General features: G+C 46.7%; 1 protein-coding gene across 2 annotated transcripts in view; it reads left to right on the forward strand.

Annotated features, from left to right (window-relative positions):
- The first annotated feature begins 620 nt into the window (after positions 1-620).
- The window catches only part of SLC8A2 (solute carrier family 8 member A2), a 133,389-nt gene continuing 114,588 nt past the window's right edge, over positions 621-19,421 (forward strand). For both annotated transcript variants that reach the window (XM_077285731.1, XM_077285733.1), the window contains exon 1: positions 621-831. The gene's annotated coding sequence lies outside the window, so the exon portion shown is untranslated. The remainder of the gene's footprint in view (positions 832-19,421) is intronic.

The following is a 19,421-nucleotide window of genomic DNA, read 5'->3' on the forward strand; positions in this document are numbered from 1 at the left end:
CCCACACATTATAATCCCTTCCCAGTGTTCCCCATAAATGATGTCATCACAATGTCCCACCGACATGTGATGCCTCCACATTGCCTCCCACACATTATGATCCCCTCACAGTGCCCCCACACAGTATGATTCTCCAATAGAATGATGCCCACCCACCCTCTTTATGACATTCCCACAGTGCCATCCTACTGTTTCTGCGGCCCATACATGGAGATACAGTTGACAGCAGTTAACTATACTGTCAGCTGCCAGAGGGGGAAGGAGACTGATTCCTTCCATATGATTTTCCAAAGTGATTTTCTAATGTTTCCGATGCAGATTTTGACTGCACTTTTCAATGTTGGGAATTAAAATCCGCTGCCAATTTTTTCTCAAGATCCACTTTACGCAGAGGTTAAATCCGCCAGCAGATTTTTTACTGGATTTTACAGTCCCATGTGAAAGCCCCATTATTCCACATAACCCAAATTGAGGGTGTAGAGAGTTATCTATGGTGCTGTCCAGGTGCTGAAATGAGTGGAGAACAGCAAAGAGGGAGAGGGGAGAAAGGAGGTGGGTGAAGCATGGAGGGGAGTAGAGGGTGGAGAAACAGGGAGGGGGAAAGCAATATGCGGATCCAGACAGACAAGGGAGAGGGAGTGGAGGTGGAGAGAAGCTGGAGGCGCAACAGCTGTGGAGGAGAGGAGAGAGCAGGGGGGTGGGAGCTGAGGCTTTTCCGCAGACACTGATACTCCTGCAGCCCCCCTTCTGCAAGCAGCAAGGGACCCCTGAGCTCAGGAAGGACAGACATGTATCTGAGCCTGTGATGAGGAGAGAGAGACCAAGGACCAGGTGAGGAGGATGCATATCTATCCATCCATCTATCTGTCAATCAATCTGTCTGGGGGGCTTTGCGGTGCCAGTCCCCACACACCCGTCCCTGTGCGTGGCTGTGCCTGGTATCCCTGCCATCACAATAGCCGCTGTCTCTCGGCGTCCCTGCCTCTCTCCCTACATCTGTCCCTCTATCCACTTTGTGTTTTCCGTTATCCTCCTCCCTAATCTTAATGTGTGTAATTGTACCCCTCCAAATCCATCTCAGGCTCACATAAACAGCACATTATCTCGTCAAGTCACCCACTCCGCTCCCTTCCCTGCCCAGGGTGCTTCCCATGTGAATCCCCCCGCCACCCCCATCACTATCTCCACCGTCTTCCTATTATCTTCCCATGTAAATGTTCTCCTTTTCGCCGTCTACCTCCATCCATGATGTCCCGTCAGGCAGATGGCCACTGCCCAGTGTTAAATTTCCAGTGACGAGGTGGAATTACAACCTCCATTAACTGGGATCCCCGGGCTTCTTTAATTGGTTTCCAGTAGCCAGTCCACAAGTGGCATCTCCAGAACATGGAGCACGTGGGGATGAATTATGGCTTTCATTGAAGTGGTTAATTAACGGCTTTGTACGTCCCACCTGTCTATGAACGGAATCCAAGTCATCACCATCATGCCCCAATATGGGGACAAATAATCAAGATGGGGTCTTATTACCTAAATGAAAGCCCCTTAGTGTTGTGAATGGTTGGAATTAGAGCCCCTCCACCTAAAAAAAAAGGTTAATAGTCCACAAGCAAAACCCACCCAGTATAGAACTGGCCAATGAAAATGTGTTTCCTAGTGGTCAGACCCTTATATTATACGATGTCCCATAGTGGAGGCATGTAATTATGTAGGATGCAGAATGCATTGTGTAGTATTGTACTGTCAGCAACCACAGAGGAGGGGAATCTTCGGGTTTAATAATGTGCTGTCAAGGCGGCGTAGCGCAGACGGACGGGACTTGGCGGTGTAAAAGCAGGAAGAGGTACGGTATATTGCCACATTATGGGTCATTAGCAGGACTGTGTATGGAACGGCCTTTACACTTCAAGGATTGTGATGTAAACCTTATCTGTAGTCTAAAAGCACCGCCACATAGTGCATAAAATTGTCTTGTCTTTTTTTCCCAAAAATTTTACAAAATTGGAGGAGAACTGTGAACAATTCCCTTTTTTTCCTGGTTCCTTGCAGTGTCTTGCCGCTTGAGTCTTAAGATGCTGATGGTGGCTCTTATTACATGTCACTTATGATACTCGGATGGGTATAAATATAGCTGTGTGACTAGTGTTGCTAAGGAAAATGACAATAGAGCGTTTATTGGGGTCAAGTGTCCTTTTCCGTTCATCCATGTGTGTATAATTCCGTGCATGTATGGCTCACCATATGTGGGAATTCATGCATGCTTGTCTATCCGGCAGTGTGATTTCTTACACACTTGTCTGGTCGGGTGTATGCCCAATCATCGGATTACTTCTTTATATGTGGACCCAACCGGGCGAACATACTATTGATGCAACCTGTGCAGCCACACAGGGGCCCGAGAGGTAAGGGGGCCCCTTCTAAACCCAAAGCAGGTGACATTGTGCATTATGATGAGTTATTGGACTGTAAAAGGGCCCATATATTCTTCTTCTACAAGGGGCCGTCTTCTGCCTGTGTCCGCTCCAGGACCAATACATGCATATCAGTTACAGTCTGACCAATAAAGGACCCTCTATGTAGGCTCGTGCCTGTAGACATATATGTGCAGAGATCCATGTGGATCATGGTGTCTTCCATGTTTTTCACATGTAGTAGATCATAGTTATAACTGCTGACAAATCAACCTAAATCTGCATGGTTGATCACTTGGTGAAATTTGTGCTTCAGAGCTGTTTTTCTACTGTGAACAGTGAAAAGAGGTTGTAGTCATAGTCAACCATTATGGAGGCTTTGGAGATTTAGTGATGGACAATCCGTCTCTTTTTGGTCAGCGGGATCGATTGGCTCAGCTCGTCCAAAAGAGCCTGTCTTTTGAATCTGTATGACATATATGTTCACTCGCAGGTTAGCAATTACGACTATTATCGGGTGTACTGGGACCAGAGGCTCCTTCCATAACCCTAACACTAGGGGCACCCTAGCTCGCACTGTTCCCCGTATTACTTCTGATTGTGAAGACCCTGGGGTCACGTACCTTGCCTTAGCTCTTGAATCCGCCCTCATTCTGTACCCTTCTCCCAACCAGGGAAGAGGGGAGTAGTAGTGTACCGTAATACACCAACCAGACTAACAAGGTTATAACGAAAAATACCATTCATACAAATATACTCACACAAACAACAGAGGTAAACATTGGGGAGTGGAGGATGGGGTAAAACCAAAGTAGGAGGAGACTGATTAGCACACATACAAAATCTAGCAACAGTCTCAGATAAATCCACCAAATGCCTTCCCAAACAACAACCACAAACCCATCTCCTAACCAAGCAGCATGAAGCTGCTGTGGCAATGAGTGCTAGCCAGGGCCCAGATTATATAGGAGATGGGAGTGGCTAACAGAGAACAGCTGAGAGCCTTAATGCAGGAAAGCTTCCAGGAGCTCTCAACTGAGCAGATTAACCCCTGCTCTCCTAGAAGAAACCTGCACCATTTAATATTAAGGTGAAATGCTTCTAATCAGTACAGGAGTAGGAGAAACTAGACGCTGCGGTCTTCTGGCTCTGCTCTGTTGTGGTAAACCCGTGACTTTAGCATATAGCATATATTTAGTAAAATCAATCCCATCTTGATGTGGCCAAAGTGGTCACATTGTCAGCTGGATTTTTTTAATCTTACCCCCAGGGATCCCCGTTTGGAAACTGCAAACTCTCTCACTGGGTGGCCTGCTCCCATCATTCATATAAAGGAACCAGGTTTTGCGCCGGATCATTTGCGAACAACCCATCAATGGAGAAGCATCTTTTGTCACCTGGTCACCCACTTCTCCTCCAGCTAGAGAGCTACAGGTTGCAGACTATTATATGAAATAAGTAATGCTAAAATCTTGGACAGCTCCTCCTCAATTGTGCAAATAGCCTCTGCCACTCAAACCTTGCCTCCGTCTCTCTTGGGACTATTTTCCCGTAATTTGCACACAAGACAAGACTGACCATTTCCGTTTTCAGTCCGAAACTCAGATTTTTGTGGGACTGGAATAACTATTTTCTATTTAAGGGGCTGAGATGGTTTTTGTTGGAGAACAATTGAATTTTCAAGCCCATCCTTTATTTTTCTCCAGGGAGATAAGCCGCCATCTGCGGTTTATGGAAGCTGCTTAATCCTCATTTGCTATTGAAATGACATGCATACTCAGTCAAACAGAGCGTGCATCTGTATAGGAGGGTGAAGAAGAGGAGCAGTCGGCCAAATGAGTGGAACTTATGTTTAATATGGCGCTTAGTCAAATGCAGCATTCAGACCCCTCCAGATACTGATGATGTATCACGCAATATGACATTGTTACATGAGCGACAATGTTTTAACCTTCATTGTATGATGATTATGGAAATGACTTGATAGGAGACGCTCATCATTTATGGTGGTGGGAGGGTCGGGGCAATGTGCATTGTACAGCTCACAAGTCTCCTTCTCACCTATGTAACACAAATGTTCCATTCATTAATCTTATTAGATTAAAATGGAAAAAAAAAGCAGGCGGGTTCACTTACTATGTTCGAAAAATAGTGCACAATTAACCCTTGATTTCAATTTTCTCACATTGAGTTGCAAAAATAAATAAAAGATGGCTGAGGATGACGGTTGCCCACTTAGGACAAATCTTTCTTTTCGATGAGTCTGTCAATGATATACTAAAAACAGGGTATTATAGGTGCTGGGACTCCCGGCTATCAGCAAGTGGTCAATCTCCCTACATCGCCTCTACAGGAGAAATGAAGAATTACACATTGAGAGGTCTGTGTAATGTATGGATCTGCTGGGTCCCCCTGCATAAGAGACTGAATATAGAAAAGGGTACAACCACCCACCCTCTTATTAAATATGGGTCCTCTAAGCCCCTGTAATCCAACACGATGGAATGGATTGCTATGTTTTAGATTTTGTGTTGTATCCTGTGTGCTATAGTTTTTTCTGCCTCCAGGCAGTAACTTTTCTCTATGCAGCATAAATGTCACAGCTATTTTCTTGTGCTTATTCCAGGTACAGAGGAGCGCTGACGTTTGGGTGAAAGACATTATCATGGGTGTTCCTTAGCGGAGCTACCCGAATAACATGTCAATCAGTGAGATCAGCTCCTAGGGCTGTCACTCATTCTGTGTTTTATTAAATCTTCTTTATGGTCCCTTTAAATGCGGTTGTGGCTATTTTGGATTTGGTTATCAGCCCCTCTCTTGAAATCTTTTTTTTTTGCGCATCATTTTATTGTCTCCCCTTTGATCATTCCCTTTTGAAACCGCTTCTCTCCATTGCCACTACTTTCTTCAATAGATGTTTCGCCATCGTGCCTCCATCAGGGGACACTCTTTTTTTGGGTGACAGTCAGCAAACTATATTCTGGCCAGATGAAACTAACCATGTACAGAATAGTACAGATGTTAGAGGATGTGTGGAATGATCTTTTTTACCCCTAAATGTGGCAGTCAGCCCTTCTGATAGGTATGACTCCTCTATAAATCCTATCCTGGAGAAAAATCTTCATCCTTAAAGGGCAGTCCCAGTCCTAGTTGTACTGAGAGTAGACTGAATGCTGAGTAATAATGGGCATGGGTCCCTTACCACCCAACATAGTAATGACACATGTGTTGGATGCGCCAGTATCTCACCCCCGACCCTGTAAAATGGTTGCTACATTTATTAAAGGACTTCAGGATCAGACTACCAGTTTGTAGTCTGTTACCATGGAAACAAAGATCTGGATAGAAGCTGTACACACAAATACTATACTGCCCCTTTGGAGAATCGTGTAATTTTCCTATCTGCATTGTTGTTTCTTTTTCCACAAAGGACAAAATGCAGATATTCTGATACTGAGAATTTCCTACACCCATCCCATCCCTCTGAAGAACGTGATAGTAATTCGAAGCAAATATCACAACAAATCTGCTCTGCGATTCTGCATGCCCAGGAGCCGTACATAACTTTGTGCGAGAATATGTTTTCCATAACTTATATTCAAGGAAAAGTGAAATTTTATTACCATAACTTATGGCCATAACTTATTAATATAAGAACTGGAGGAACTGGTGGAAATGAAAAATGACTGTATAAGGTAATGGATGCGGATAGAGATGGGGAATGGCAAAATATCTTTATACAGAATATTCTATAAAGGAACAAATCTAATATTCAGCAGAACTAGAACCTGATTGTGAGGTGTCTTAGTGCTGGGAGTCCTCTTGGTGCAAGGATTACGTTTCAATGACCTGCACCTTCTATTACCTAAAGCTGTGAAAGATATCATGTGGTCAAATAAGAGGGCACTAACTTCCATTATTTAATGAGGAACTCGTCACCTCCCGTGACATCATGGTTGCGGTGTGACACACATATGATGTTGCGCCAGGCCAGCTAATTAAAAGAGGAGCGAGGGATGTAGGTCGGTAGGAAGAGATGCGCAGTGCACTCATCCAGCGACTACGCAATACTGACCAGGGTTCTGCAAATATATTATTACTCAGCGCCCTTAGGCTCCTCCGATGCTGCAGAGGCAATGCTGCCTCTTCTTGAAGCACTGTGGCGCGTACAGTTCGGACTGTGACCACTACACAGTCCGAATTGTCAATCATCAGGAGCACACTGCACCCTGGCAAGCAGGAAGAAAGGAGGCACAGGAGCGGTGCACTCCTGAAGATAGGCGATGACATGGGGAGTGAAAAGATATTTCAGTCTAAGAAAATAAAAGCATGATCTAGTCGGTGGGGTGGGACAAGCTTGGTTTGGGTCCAAGACAGTTGTTTTCCCCCAAACCCTTTTAATATTCTCATTTATGATGCACTTCTGCCTCTGTTTCCACCATATTTGGGCAGATGCCAACAGGTCCAGCTAGGCATCCTGCCAGCTTTTTTTCCAGCTACGACTCCCACATCCTTTCATTGCTGCCACCCACACAGTGCCTGCTCTTTTCAATCAGGCGCTCCCTATATAGGTTAACAAATCTGTGTGGTCCTGATGGTACCTGAGGTCCACTCTGTGGTGGCGAAACGCATCTGTTGTAATCTATGACTTGGCCTGTGAATGGGGACTATGACTACAGGGCTGTATTACCCAGATTACTTGAGAAGTGAATGAGAAAAGCGTAATCATCTGCAGAAGCTTCTAGTCTATGCAGGCTGGGACTTTTCATCGTCTCATATGATTCAATGTCACCAAGACAACTATTTCTCCAAAAATAAACATCTCCAAAGCAGGCGGCCCGCAGATTCCATAAACTGGCTCACAAGGAAGAGGGAATTCTCTGAGCATCATGAGCTATAAACGGAAAAGTATAAAACTGAGGAGGAAGCGACAGTATCATACTAAATTATATCTACATACCTAACTGTAAATCCATGGAGGCCTCATCAGCAAGTCCCCAGCTCGGCAGAGGAACATAACAATGGCTAATGCAACCTCAGCCCAAAGTGTCAATGGGAAGTCAATGACAGAGCTGAAGTTTGTACATACTGAGACCCCAAGGGTTATACATAGGAGTCGACACAGTCAGGAGGGTGTCCCTGTCCTGTCCGGTGCAAGAACAAAATATGGGTCCAATAGTTCATCATAATGCACAATTCCTCCTTCTTTTGAGGTGATAATGGCCTGTGTACCTCTTGGGCGCCTGTGGGGCTGCACAGGTTTCTTCAATGGTATGTCCGCCCCTGGTTACTCATCAGAAAATCCTATTTTGTCATCTGTTTAAGAGTGGCTATGGCTCTCGTTAAATGGATTAGGTGATAACTTATAGACCACTGGTGGTCCTACTTGTAGGACCCCATGGATCGGTAGAACAGGGCGCTTTTATCTTCTTTAGAATACATCAGCAATGCCCATGCTTGACCACCTCCCCTTTCATTCTCTAGTGGCCCGGAAACCGCGAAACGCAGTGTTTGGTTGCCACATAGAGAATGAATGGAGCGTTGGCCAGGCATGCGCATTGCCACTCAATTCTGATGGGGATAACATTGTCCCGTCCTGTCGATTGGTGGGAGTCCCAGAAGGTAGACCCCCCATCAACCTGCAAGTTATCGCCTATCCTGTGGATAGGAAACCAGCTGAGTACGGAGTCTTATTGACAGTGCTCCATGGGAAAAATTATGGGGCAAATTATCTTTCTTACGAAGACAGTCCCTTCTCCTCAAAGCTGCATCAAGAGCATCTCAATCAGCCAAATGTTGCTCTGCACTGATGAGGGGCAAGTATTATACATCGGCAGCCTGTACATGAGTGTCTGGCTAGTCGTCCCAGAAGGCGTCTCTTGCGAGATTCTCTTCTCCATAAATATTTGCCTAAATTTTGCATCCTGGCAACTGTCAACAAGTTGCTGTTGATGGATCTTTTTTTTTTTAATACTAATTTTGTGTTTTCTCTATATTAAATTAAGTGCATAATAGCACGGGCATGGGAAGTGAAAACTTGGGGACCTTTTTCTGAGAACATAGATCTCTGCTACTTCTTTCTTTGTTGCTGTATTTATTTTTGTGGATATCTTTGCGGTCATGCCACTTTTCAGATCTGGACAGAAAGCCGTCAAGTGTCATCTCCCTGTCATCACAGATGGAAATTGCTTTGAGAGAGGCTGCATGGTGTGCATAATGATGTGAGACGGAGCATGACAGAGGCTGAAGAATGAGACACTTCGCTTGCATCCTCCATAACAATATCTCCTTAGTGTCCTAAATCCCACTTGCTAGAGAGTAATCCCTAATACCAATATGTTAAAGCGCGCCTATGGATGAGTATAGAGCAAAATCTCTCCTACAGGACCACCCCTTGGAGAAGACTAACCTTCTTCTAGACTAAATCTTTCTATGATGGACAATCAATGCCCTTATATTTTATACATTTTGGCCCCCTTCACTTAGAAGACCTCCCCTCTAGAAGACCATTTTCACCTGGAAATTTTGGGTGGTCTTCCATTTGGTTCCTTTCCATACATACCCTTGTCAAAGAGGCGCCAAAGATCTGTAGAGTTGACTGTTTACTAGGAGGAACTGTAAAGAATCATTGAATTTCAAGGAATCTGGCTTAGAAAACCTCAAAAACTTAAGGATCTACTGAGTCCATGAATTAAGAAGACTTTGCAATTCTTCATTTCTCCTGTGGGGGTGCTGCAGGAAAGATTAACACTTGTCACTGGATTCTCTTATTCCTTACACTGATCACTTTCCATTCTAGCACAGATACCCTTTCATCAGTTTATCATCAAGGGGGCCCTACTAACAAAAAGCGATTTTCAGAATTTGAAAACCTCCATATTTTTCTTTTACCACCTTTGCCCTCTGTAGCCTTCCCGTCGGATCTTCCCTGATTAAATTCACATCAAACTTTGAGCTAAGTACGGCAGATCTTTGATATCTGACAGTCTGCTATTATAAGCCCCTTCTTTGCCCTTTACCACCTCGGGGGGGGGGATTCCTTTCCATGCACCCACCTCAATTTGACGTAGACGAGTGTTTCTCCCTTCTCTCTAGGGCTTCCCTCCCAAGCTTTAGCTCCTGATCCAACTCTTTCTATCTTCATTTTTCCTGGCAATAAGATCTGTAGAGTCCCTGGACGATTGCTTTGATGTGTCGGAACGTGTCTTTTATGTTCTGCGGCTGCCTCCCGTTCCTTCGCAGCGCACACGTTGAGGTCCTTAAAGTCTTGTCTCCGTAGACTTTTAATGTAAAATACTGCTCCAATTTTATTCTGTTCTGCGTTTTCTAACCTTAAATATAGTCTTTTGTCTCAGAGAAATGTACAGATAAATGGATCTGTTCTCAGTCTCCGATCTTTCCTATATTACAGAGATATTTCTAGGTCGCTACCTACGACTTTTGCAAGGCGTTCTGCTGTAATAAGCACGGAAACATCAGTGCCACACACGGAAACATAAGGCAGCGCCTTTCCCAACCCGCCCATGGGACAATTGTCAAAACAACTGTATTGTAGGAAGGGCTGAAGAGTAGGGGCAAGCAAAATAGGTGGGCTACGTGTAGACTGGTATATTGGTGGGGGTCCTGAATCCCCTGTGTAACTGGAGAGTAGTCGAGCATGGGGGGACTACCACTCATTTCACTGTTTATTGAAATTGAACAAAAAGATTTAATTACGTTTTGGTCCAGTAGCTCTTGGCCACTCCTGAGCGCTGGGATCCTCCTTCTGTTTCGACACAATGCGCGCATCGAAGTATCGGCATTTTGACACAATGCGCATATAGAAGTATCGCGTTTTGGCACAATGCGCAGAGAAGTATCAGCGTTTCGACTCAATGAGCGCATGAAGTTTCGACATAATGCGTGCATTGAACTATTGGTATTTCAACACAATGAGCGCATGAAGTATCAGCGTTTTGACAAAATATGCACATGAAGTATCAGTGTTTTGACAAAATAAGCACATGAAGTATCAGTGTTTTGATACAATGTGCATATTAAGTATCAAGTTTAAACTCAATGCATGAAGTATCGGCGTATGGACACAATGAGCACATGAAGTATTGGTGTTTGGACACAATGCGAACTTGAAGTATCGGCATTTCAATACAATGCGCACATTGAAGTATCAGCGTTTTGACACAATGCGCACATGAAATATCGGTGTTTTGACACAATAAGTGCATGAAGTATCGGCATTTCAACACAATGTGCACATTGAAGTATCAGCGTTTAGACACAATGCGCATATGAAGTATCGGTGTTTTGACACAATAAGTGCATTAAGTATCGGCATTTCGACACAATGCACACATTAAAGTATCGGGTTTGAACACAATGCGCGCATGAAGTATTGTTGTTTGGACACAATGCGCACATGAAGTATCGGCGTTTCGACACAATGCACACATTAAAGTATCGGGTTTGAACACAATGCGCGCATGAAGTATTATCGTTTGGACACAATGACCACATGAAGTATCAGTGTTTGGACACAATGCGCACGTGAAGTATCGGCATTTCAAGACAATGCACGCATGAAGGATTGGCGTTTTGACACAATGAGTGCATGAAGTATCAGAGTTTTGACACAATGAGTGCATGAAGTATCAGAGTTTTGACACAATGAGTGCATGAAGTATCGGCGTTTAAACACTGCGCACATGAAGTATCGGTGTTTTGATACAATGTGCGCATTAAGTATCGGTGTTTGGACACAATGAGCACATGAAGCATAGGCGTTTCAACATAATGTGTGCATGAAGTACCAGCGTTTTTAACATAATGTGTGCATGAAGTACCGGCGTTTCGACATAATGTGTACATGAAGTACTGGCGTTTTGACATAATGCGTACATGAAGTACCGGCGTTTAGACACAATGCGCACATGAAGTATCAATGATTTAAGAATTCCGAAAAGGAACCGTGGATGTCACAGGTTGTATGAGGTAAGCAGGGTTGTATGAGGGATGTATGAGGTTAGCAGGACTTTGGTATTTTGCAGCTTTAAGAAAGTAAGACTGGGCCAGGACAGGGAGTTCATATAGGTAGTGAATATTTGCATTCACTGAAAGCAAGCAGTGATTTTCTAAGTAAGGAATTGGAGGAGTAGGAATATGGAAAAACTGCATAACTTTTTGATATACCGTCATCACATATTCCTACGGTGTATTCAAGGCGACTATTCCAAGCAGCGGTGGTCTTCTTATCGATGTAGAATCTTATCTCATGATACAAATGATGAATATTTTTTTTTGGCTAAGGATGCAATCACCCCCCACCTCCACAGTATGTACCCCTGAGCCAAATCAAGCTTTACACCACCTGCCCTTATATATTAGTGCAGCAAACAAGCACAAAGACACACTATCCTAAGATGTTAATCTCGCTGGCGCACATTTATAGTATTGATTTTGAATGATGCTCCGCATTTGTGAGGATCAATACAAATGGATCCTGGAGTAAGAGAAGCATTACTATACCAAAGGCAACATATAACGGACAGTTACTATTAAAGGGGATGTTTCACTATCACTATGCCAGCTCCTAAGACACAAATGTCAGAGCTAGCTACCTCCAATCTTTTATCTTCTCCTATCTCCAATAGGTGGCACTAGCGAGATCATTTTGTTCCTTGTGGGAGAGAGCTAATTTACATGTCTTTTTCCCCTAGAGCATTGCCGGAACTGTTTGTCTTAAAGGGAATCTATCAGCAGGTTTTTGCTATGTTAACTGAGAGCACCATGATGTAGGAACAGTGACCCTGATTCCATTGATGTATCACTTTGTTTACTGGGTGCAGCAGTTGTCATAGAATCACAGTTTTTATTTTCTGCAGATATAGCAGAGCTCAAATGCTGAGTGGTGTATATGCAGCGCCCCAGAGTCCTGGTCGTTGCAGTACTGATGCTCCGCCGCTAAGGGGGGCTATGGTACGTCTGATGGCACTAAAGGAGTTCATCTGACCAGGTATCACAGTCACCAATACACTTCACAGTCTGGCCTCCAGGGGGAGCTAAGGGTGCTATGTATTAGGCCACTCCTCACAGTCTGGTAAAACTGGGGGTTGGATAGGAAGTTACAGAGAAGCTGACTGGGAATCGAACAGGCAGCACCCTGTGGCAGAGGGTGTTGCGGGGAGAGACTCAGGGGGTCCCTGTCAGGGGTGGGATCCTGACAGAGGCCTAGCGAACAGAGAGAACGTTATGGGACCGCGCCTGCACTAGATAGCGGCAGTGCCCTAAGAAAGGACGAGAAGCGAGGTATATTGTGCTGAGTGAGAAACGAGATCAACGCAACAAGGAGAAATACCAGTAAGAGTCGTGCTGTAAGACGAGGCAACATCCTACTGAGGCGCGTAGCCGGTGGCCGGAACGCCGAGGAAGTACTAGGCTCCAAGCAATACATCAAACCTACGGCAGGACAGTCAGATATAGGCGGGCTGTCTCACACAAATCACCTACGAAGACACAGGGGGCAACAACAGGAGAAGGGCGACACTAGGGTCCAGGAAGAGGTCCGAGCCATATCATCTGGGGGACGAAGAAGAACATCAGAATCGAGTTGTGAAAGAACACGAGAAACAGACACAACAGTTGTGAGGACTATCCCGTAAGCTCAGCAGGGGAGGACCGCAACACACAAGCGCTAGAAGGTAGGCACAGATTTCCACCTGCAAAGGGAACTCTGGAGGTGCCATCGGACCAGCCGGACTTGCGCAGCTCGGTTAACCGTATTCCGGACTGAGGATCCTGAAGCCTTCAGTAAAGAGGTAAAGAGACTGCAACCTGGTGTCCTCGTTATTTACTGTGACCAGCACTGCACCGCACTACCACCACCATCCACACCTTTCATTGGGCGCCCCTCAGCAGGGTCACGGACCGGGTCTAGCCACCGTGACAACCCCAGAACAGAGACTCAGAGGCCCGGTACCGGGTACCCTTCGGCCCTGCGACAGTGGGGGCGCTACATATAACCCCGCCCACACCATGATTGGCTGCTTTCTATGTACATTGTATATTGACAGAAAGCTGCTAATCAGTGCTGGGGGCGGGGTTGGACTAGAAGGCCCAAGGCAGCTAGTCCTGTAGTGATAATCTCCTGCTGATAAATACTTATTTTATTGAAACGGCAAAACACAGCCTAGTAAGTGACGCATCGCTGGAATAAGAGTCTCTTCCCCTACATCATGCTGCTCTCATAATACATAGCAAAATCCTGGCGACAGATTCCCTTTAACAAGAGCCAGACAAGGGTGCAAGCTATATTGCATCCCTTTACTTGGCTCTAGTATATTTGGTGCTTTCCAAAATTTAAAAGGGCTTTCTAGTTGAAATGACCCTCTGATATGCCACGGATACACGTGAGAAGAGTACATTGGTGAAGTTCTGCAACATTGTGATTCCTTGATTTGAATGGACCTTTTCTCAGGCTTTTATGTTAGATATCCAGTAACAGAAATCTCTGAGCGGGGCCAAAAGGGTTTCATTGCTCTATCGGGCCCCTTCATAATAGAAATCAGTGGTTGTCGCAGATCCAAGACTAAAGTGATCGTTCATAAATAATGAATTTATTGCTTGATAATCTGCAAACTCCAAGCATTCTTTTTTGGCTCCGGTGATTGGCATTTTATGCAGCAGGCATTGTAATCTGATGCAGGACAAAGTAAGGCCGTCTTCACACAGAAGTGTTTTTTAAAGACGTTAAAAAAAAAGTTTTTCCATCAAAAAACCGCTTCAGGAAATGTTCCTGTGGCCGGAGTCACACTACCGTAGAATACGGGCGCGTGCTATGCGAGAAAACATCACATAGCCCTCGGCCCAGTATTAATCTATGAAGCAGCTCCCATCAGAGTTTTTTCTCAGGCGTAAAATCACATCAGTGTGCACGTGTGCTGCTGTTATAAAACAGACATGTCAGTTTGTGTTGCCCACGGACACACGGTCCGTGGTAACACACCGACGTGCACAGACCCATTCACTGGAGTCTCCAGTATTTGTAAAAACTGTCACCACACTTACCGGAAATACTGACATGTGAAGGAGGCCTAAGTGCGGCCTCAGTGTCTGTGCGAGTGTGCAGAGCCACCGATTGACAGTACTAAACTCAGCCACGCTCACATCGTGTTAATAGCGTCTCTCATCGCTGGCTCCTGTCTGCAGAACAGTACTAAGTGGCGACCGCTGACAGGAACCAGAGATGAGAGCTGGCACTGATAATATATGAGCGTGACTGCCAATCAGCAGCTCTGTAGCTTTGCACAGACACTGCCGCTATGCTCATACAGTGTTATTGCTGGCTCTCATCTAGGGCTCCTGTCTGCAGCTGCCGCTCTGTGCTGTACTGCAGACAGGAGCCAGTGATGAGAGCTGGCACTCATAATATGTGAGCGTGGCTGTCAATCAGTGGCTCTGTAGCTTTGCACAGACACTGCCGCTATGCTCATACAGTGTTATTGCTGGCTCTCATCTAGGGCTCCGGTCTGCAGCTGCCACTCTGTGCTGTACTGCAGACAGGAGCCAGTGATGAGAGCTGGCACTGATAATATATGAGCATGGCTGTCAATCAGTGGCTCTGTAGCTTTGTACAGACACTGCTGCCGTGCTCATACAGTGTTATTGCTGGCTCTCATCTAGGGCTCGTGTCTGCAGCTGCCGCTCTGTGCTGTACTGCAGACAGGAGCCAGTGATGAGAGCTGGCACTGATAATATATGAGTGTGGCTGTCAATCAGTGGCTCTGTAGCTTTGAACAGACATTGCCGCCGTGCTCATACAGTGTCATTGCTGGCTCTCATCTAGGGCTCCTGTCTGCAGCTGCCAATCTGTGCTGTACTGCAGACAGGAGCCGGTGATGAGAGCTGGCACTGATAATATATGAGCATGGCTGTCAATCAGTGGCTCTGTAGCTTTGCACAGACACTGCCGCCGTGGTCATGCAGTGTCATTGCTGGCTCTCATCTAGGGCTCCTGTCTGCAGCTGCCGCTCTGTGCTGTACTGCAGACAGGAGCCAGTGAGCGGCAGCTGCAGACAGGAGCCCGTGATGTGAGCCATTATGAACACTATGTGAGCATGGCAGCTGAGTTCAGACAACACTCCCTTGAGCACTGTCACTCAAGGTATGACAGCGCTCTGTATGCACAATAAGAGGCGTAACAGTGCACTGAACCCTTGGCCATAACAAGGGTACCCCGAAGCCCTTTCATTTGTACCCAAAATATATTATATATATAATATATTTTTTATGCCTACTAAATCAGTAAAAGCTACACCATAAGTATGAATTTTATAGGGGCTAAGACCCCACATACCTGTATAATGGATGCTGATAGTATTTTAGTGGTGACAGGCACCCATAAAAGAGGTGGTCCAGAATTAGAAAAAAAAATCAACTTTTTCTCCAGAAACAGCGCCACTCATCCACGTGGGCTGTGCCTGGTATTGTGGTTTCAAACTATTCAGATTAATAGAAATGAGCTGTACTACTAAACACAGCAATGGATATGAAGTGGCGCTGTTTCTGGAGAGCTTTGTATCTGCTATCTGACATTGCTCACTGTGGATTGAGGCTATATTCACACTGAGTTTTCTGAGGTGTTCAAAAGTGACAACTTTTTAAAGCAGAAACATCTTCAGAAAGTGTTTCTTTATTGGGGTCTTTTTGGCGATGTTTCTTTTTCATGACTTGAAAAGTTTTGGAAGATTTTTCTCCTAGAAGAGTACTTTTGATTGGTCAGTGCCTAGTATGGAGAGGTTTCCTTCAGGATCTTTATACTAAGAAGAGACAAGCACTTGTTTTCCCTCAGGCGTTCAAAAACTTTTCAGGAACAAAAACAGCTAAAAAATATTTCCTCCTATTCACAGCAAAGTGGATTCCCTTAGAAATGGAGAGGAAAAGTTTTCATTATGTTTTTGAGGAGTATTTTGGAGCAGATCTACTACAATATAAAAATTTCTCAAAAATCTCTGTATGAACATGTCTTACATGTCAATGTTGGAAGAGGTATAAAATCTGTGTTGATGCTCCAGCTCGGTACATCCATATGCAGCGCCCCAGAGTCCTGGTCGTTGCAGTATCATGGCTCAGCCACTAAGGGGGGCCATGGTGCGTTCGATGGCACTGAAGGAGTTCTCTGAGCAGGTATCACAGTCACCAATACATTTCACAGCTGGGCCTCCGGGGGGAGCTAAGGGTGCTATTCATTAGGCCACTCCCCACCATAGTGGGTAAACTGGGGGTCAGGCAGGAAGTTAGAGAGAACGTTGACGGGATTGAACGGAGCAACACCCTGTGGCAGGGGGTGTTGTGAAGGGAGAGACTGTAGGGTCTCTGCCAGGGGTGGGATCCTGGCAGAGGCTTGGCATTGAAAGAACGTAACGGGTCCGCGCAGGCTCCTGGAAGCGGCGGGACTCAAGAAAGGACTAAGAAGCGAGATAGATTGTGCTGAGTGAGAAACGAAATCAAGCGAAAGGAGATACCAGTGAGGGTTGTGCTGAAAGAGGCAGCACCTTACTGAGGCGCACTACCGGTGGCCGGAACGCCGAGGAGGTAAAGAGTTTCAAGCCATACCTCAGACCTACGGCAGGGCAGTTAGCTTTAGGCGGACTGTCTCACGCATCACCCAGGAAGGCAAAGGGGGGTACCAACAGGAGAGGGGCGCAGATAGAGTCCCGGAAGATCTCCGAGCCTCCCCGTCATACGGGTGCGTTCCTACCATAGTATCTGGAGGGACGAGGAAGATCATTGCGAATTAAGTTGTTGTGAGGGAACACGAGAAACAGACACAACAGTTGTGGGGTACTTTCCGTAAGCACAGCAGGGAAGGACTGCAACACATAGCGCTAGAAGGAAGGCACCGATTTCCACCTGTAAGGAGAGCTCTGGAAGTGCCATTGGACCGGCCGGACTTGCGCAGCCTGGTGAGCCGTATTCTGGACTGAGGACCCAGAGAGCTTCAGTAAAGAGGTAAAGAGACTGCAACCTGGTGTCCTCGTTATTTACCGCGACCTGCACCCCACAACTGCACCGCTGCACCGTTACTACACCACTTATTGCACCGGACGTCCCCCACTGACAGACAGGGCCACGGACCGGGTCTAGCCACCGTGACAACCCCAGGACTGAGACCTAGAGGCCCGGCTCCGGGTACCCCTCGGCCCTGCGGCGGTGTGGGGGCGCTCCAAACTTGGCGTCACGAACAGGATCTACTTAAGCCTGAAGAATCGGGTCATGTGTGCCTAGAGACTGTGATTTGTTGTGCTTGGACTGTACTTTATTGAGAGAACTGTGTGCTACTGCTTGCCGTTGAGAGTTCGCGCCAAAATCCGCCGCCATTGCAGCGCTGAGAAGAGCGCAGGAAGAGAAGGGGGGCGTGGAGTGGGCGTAGACGAGCTGCAGAGCGCGAACAACAATGGCCGCCCAGTCTAAGTATTTCTGTGCAGTGAGGACGTGTCCGTCAGCAGCAGAGATCCGCCTCCTAATCCTTAATGGGGGGCGGAGGCAGAGAAAACGAAACTGCTCACGCAGGAGAGAGCGGGAAAAAGACCAGGAAGCGACCCACGTGGAGGACGCTATGGCCAGCAGCTCCGAACCCGATAGCGGGGTTGAAGTGGAAGTCTCCCCTGACTACCCGGATGAGCCCAGCAGCCTGTCCTCCGTGGATAACACCAAATTCCTGAGAGCCGAGATGGAGGATTTATATAACCAGCTCCTCCAACTGCATGTGAGAGTCCAGGCCCCGCATCAGGTGGTACCGGTAGCAGATTCCCGGACATCGGAAGAACCAGCGGGACCTGTTGCGGAAAGTGGAATCGTACCAGTGGGTGAGTCCGCCGATCCTGCCCCACCAGCAGAGGGTGTGTTAGTGGGACCCGTAGCAGCACCACCTCTCCCGGGGACCCATAGACTTCAGCGCCTGTTACCATGGGAGGAAGCCACGGGCATGGAACACCGTATGCGAGCCCCTATCACCCCTACTCCCTTACCGTGCGAGGTCAGTGCGGAGCGCACGGTGTGCCGCTGGGTGAACCCTGGATCCAATCTCATGGGGTTCCCCGGGGTGGAGACCCAGAAGGGAGAAATGGTACAGGCCCTAAGCTGGGAAGAATATCAGATCCAGCTAGAACAGCGGTGGCGGGAGGAAGAGAAAGCACATCAGGCTAAACGGGAGGCCTACCATCAAAAAGATTTGGCGGTCAAGGACCGGGCCCGTAAGGACCCCACCACTCACCAGGCCCCGCGCAGGCAGGGCATCGTCACCGTCTTTAAACTCCAAGGAGGCTGGGGCTTCATTAAAGAACCGGGGCTATACGCGGAGGTCTTTGTTAACCGACGGGATGTCGAGTCACACCTTAGAGAGGGTCACCCCGATCGAGACCTCTATCCGGGAGACAGTGTTACCTACACCCGGCATCTTGGGGAAAAAGGGTGGTTTGCTCTGAATGTCTACAAGAAAGAGAAACCAGCCCCTGTAGCCAAAGTGCCGCCGTGTGACCGATCTGTAACCACCCTGGTCGGCCCCACCTGCCTGACCGCAGAACTTGCGATCTGCCACCCGGTCGCCGCCACCACCGTCGTGCCTAAGGAGGTGCCCCTTCGAGTGACCGATGTTCCTGATGTACCAGCACAGAGAGAAGTGGGGACACAGACCTTGATCGCCGCGCACGACCTGGTCGTACAACAGACCCGAACCCACGGGGTGTATCTGGCAGCGGGAGTGGACCTGACACCTGAATCGCAGGGGTCCGCTCGCCAGAAGGCACCTCATGGAAACTTCTGAAAGAAGAATAAGATTTCACTGCTTGTGAAAATGTAAATAGTTAACTGTTCATTCCTTTAACTGTTCCTGTTTGCTGCTAAACCCGTCTAGGGTTAATGGATCCCTCTGTTAACCCGGGATCCTCTTTGTTTGTTTTCCTTGTCTGAAGATGTTGCACAAAAGTTTAAAGAACTGTAGAAATCATGGACTGTGCA

Source organism: Ranitomeya variabilis, chromosome 2, assembly GCF_051348905.1.
Source record: "Ranitomeya variabilis isolate aRanVar5 chromosome 2, aRanVar5.hap1, whole genome shotgun sequence".
NCBI classification, from domain to species: domain Eukaryota; kingdom Metazoa; phylum Chordata; class Amphibia; order Anura; family Dendrobatidae; genus Ranitomeya; species Ranitomeya variabilis.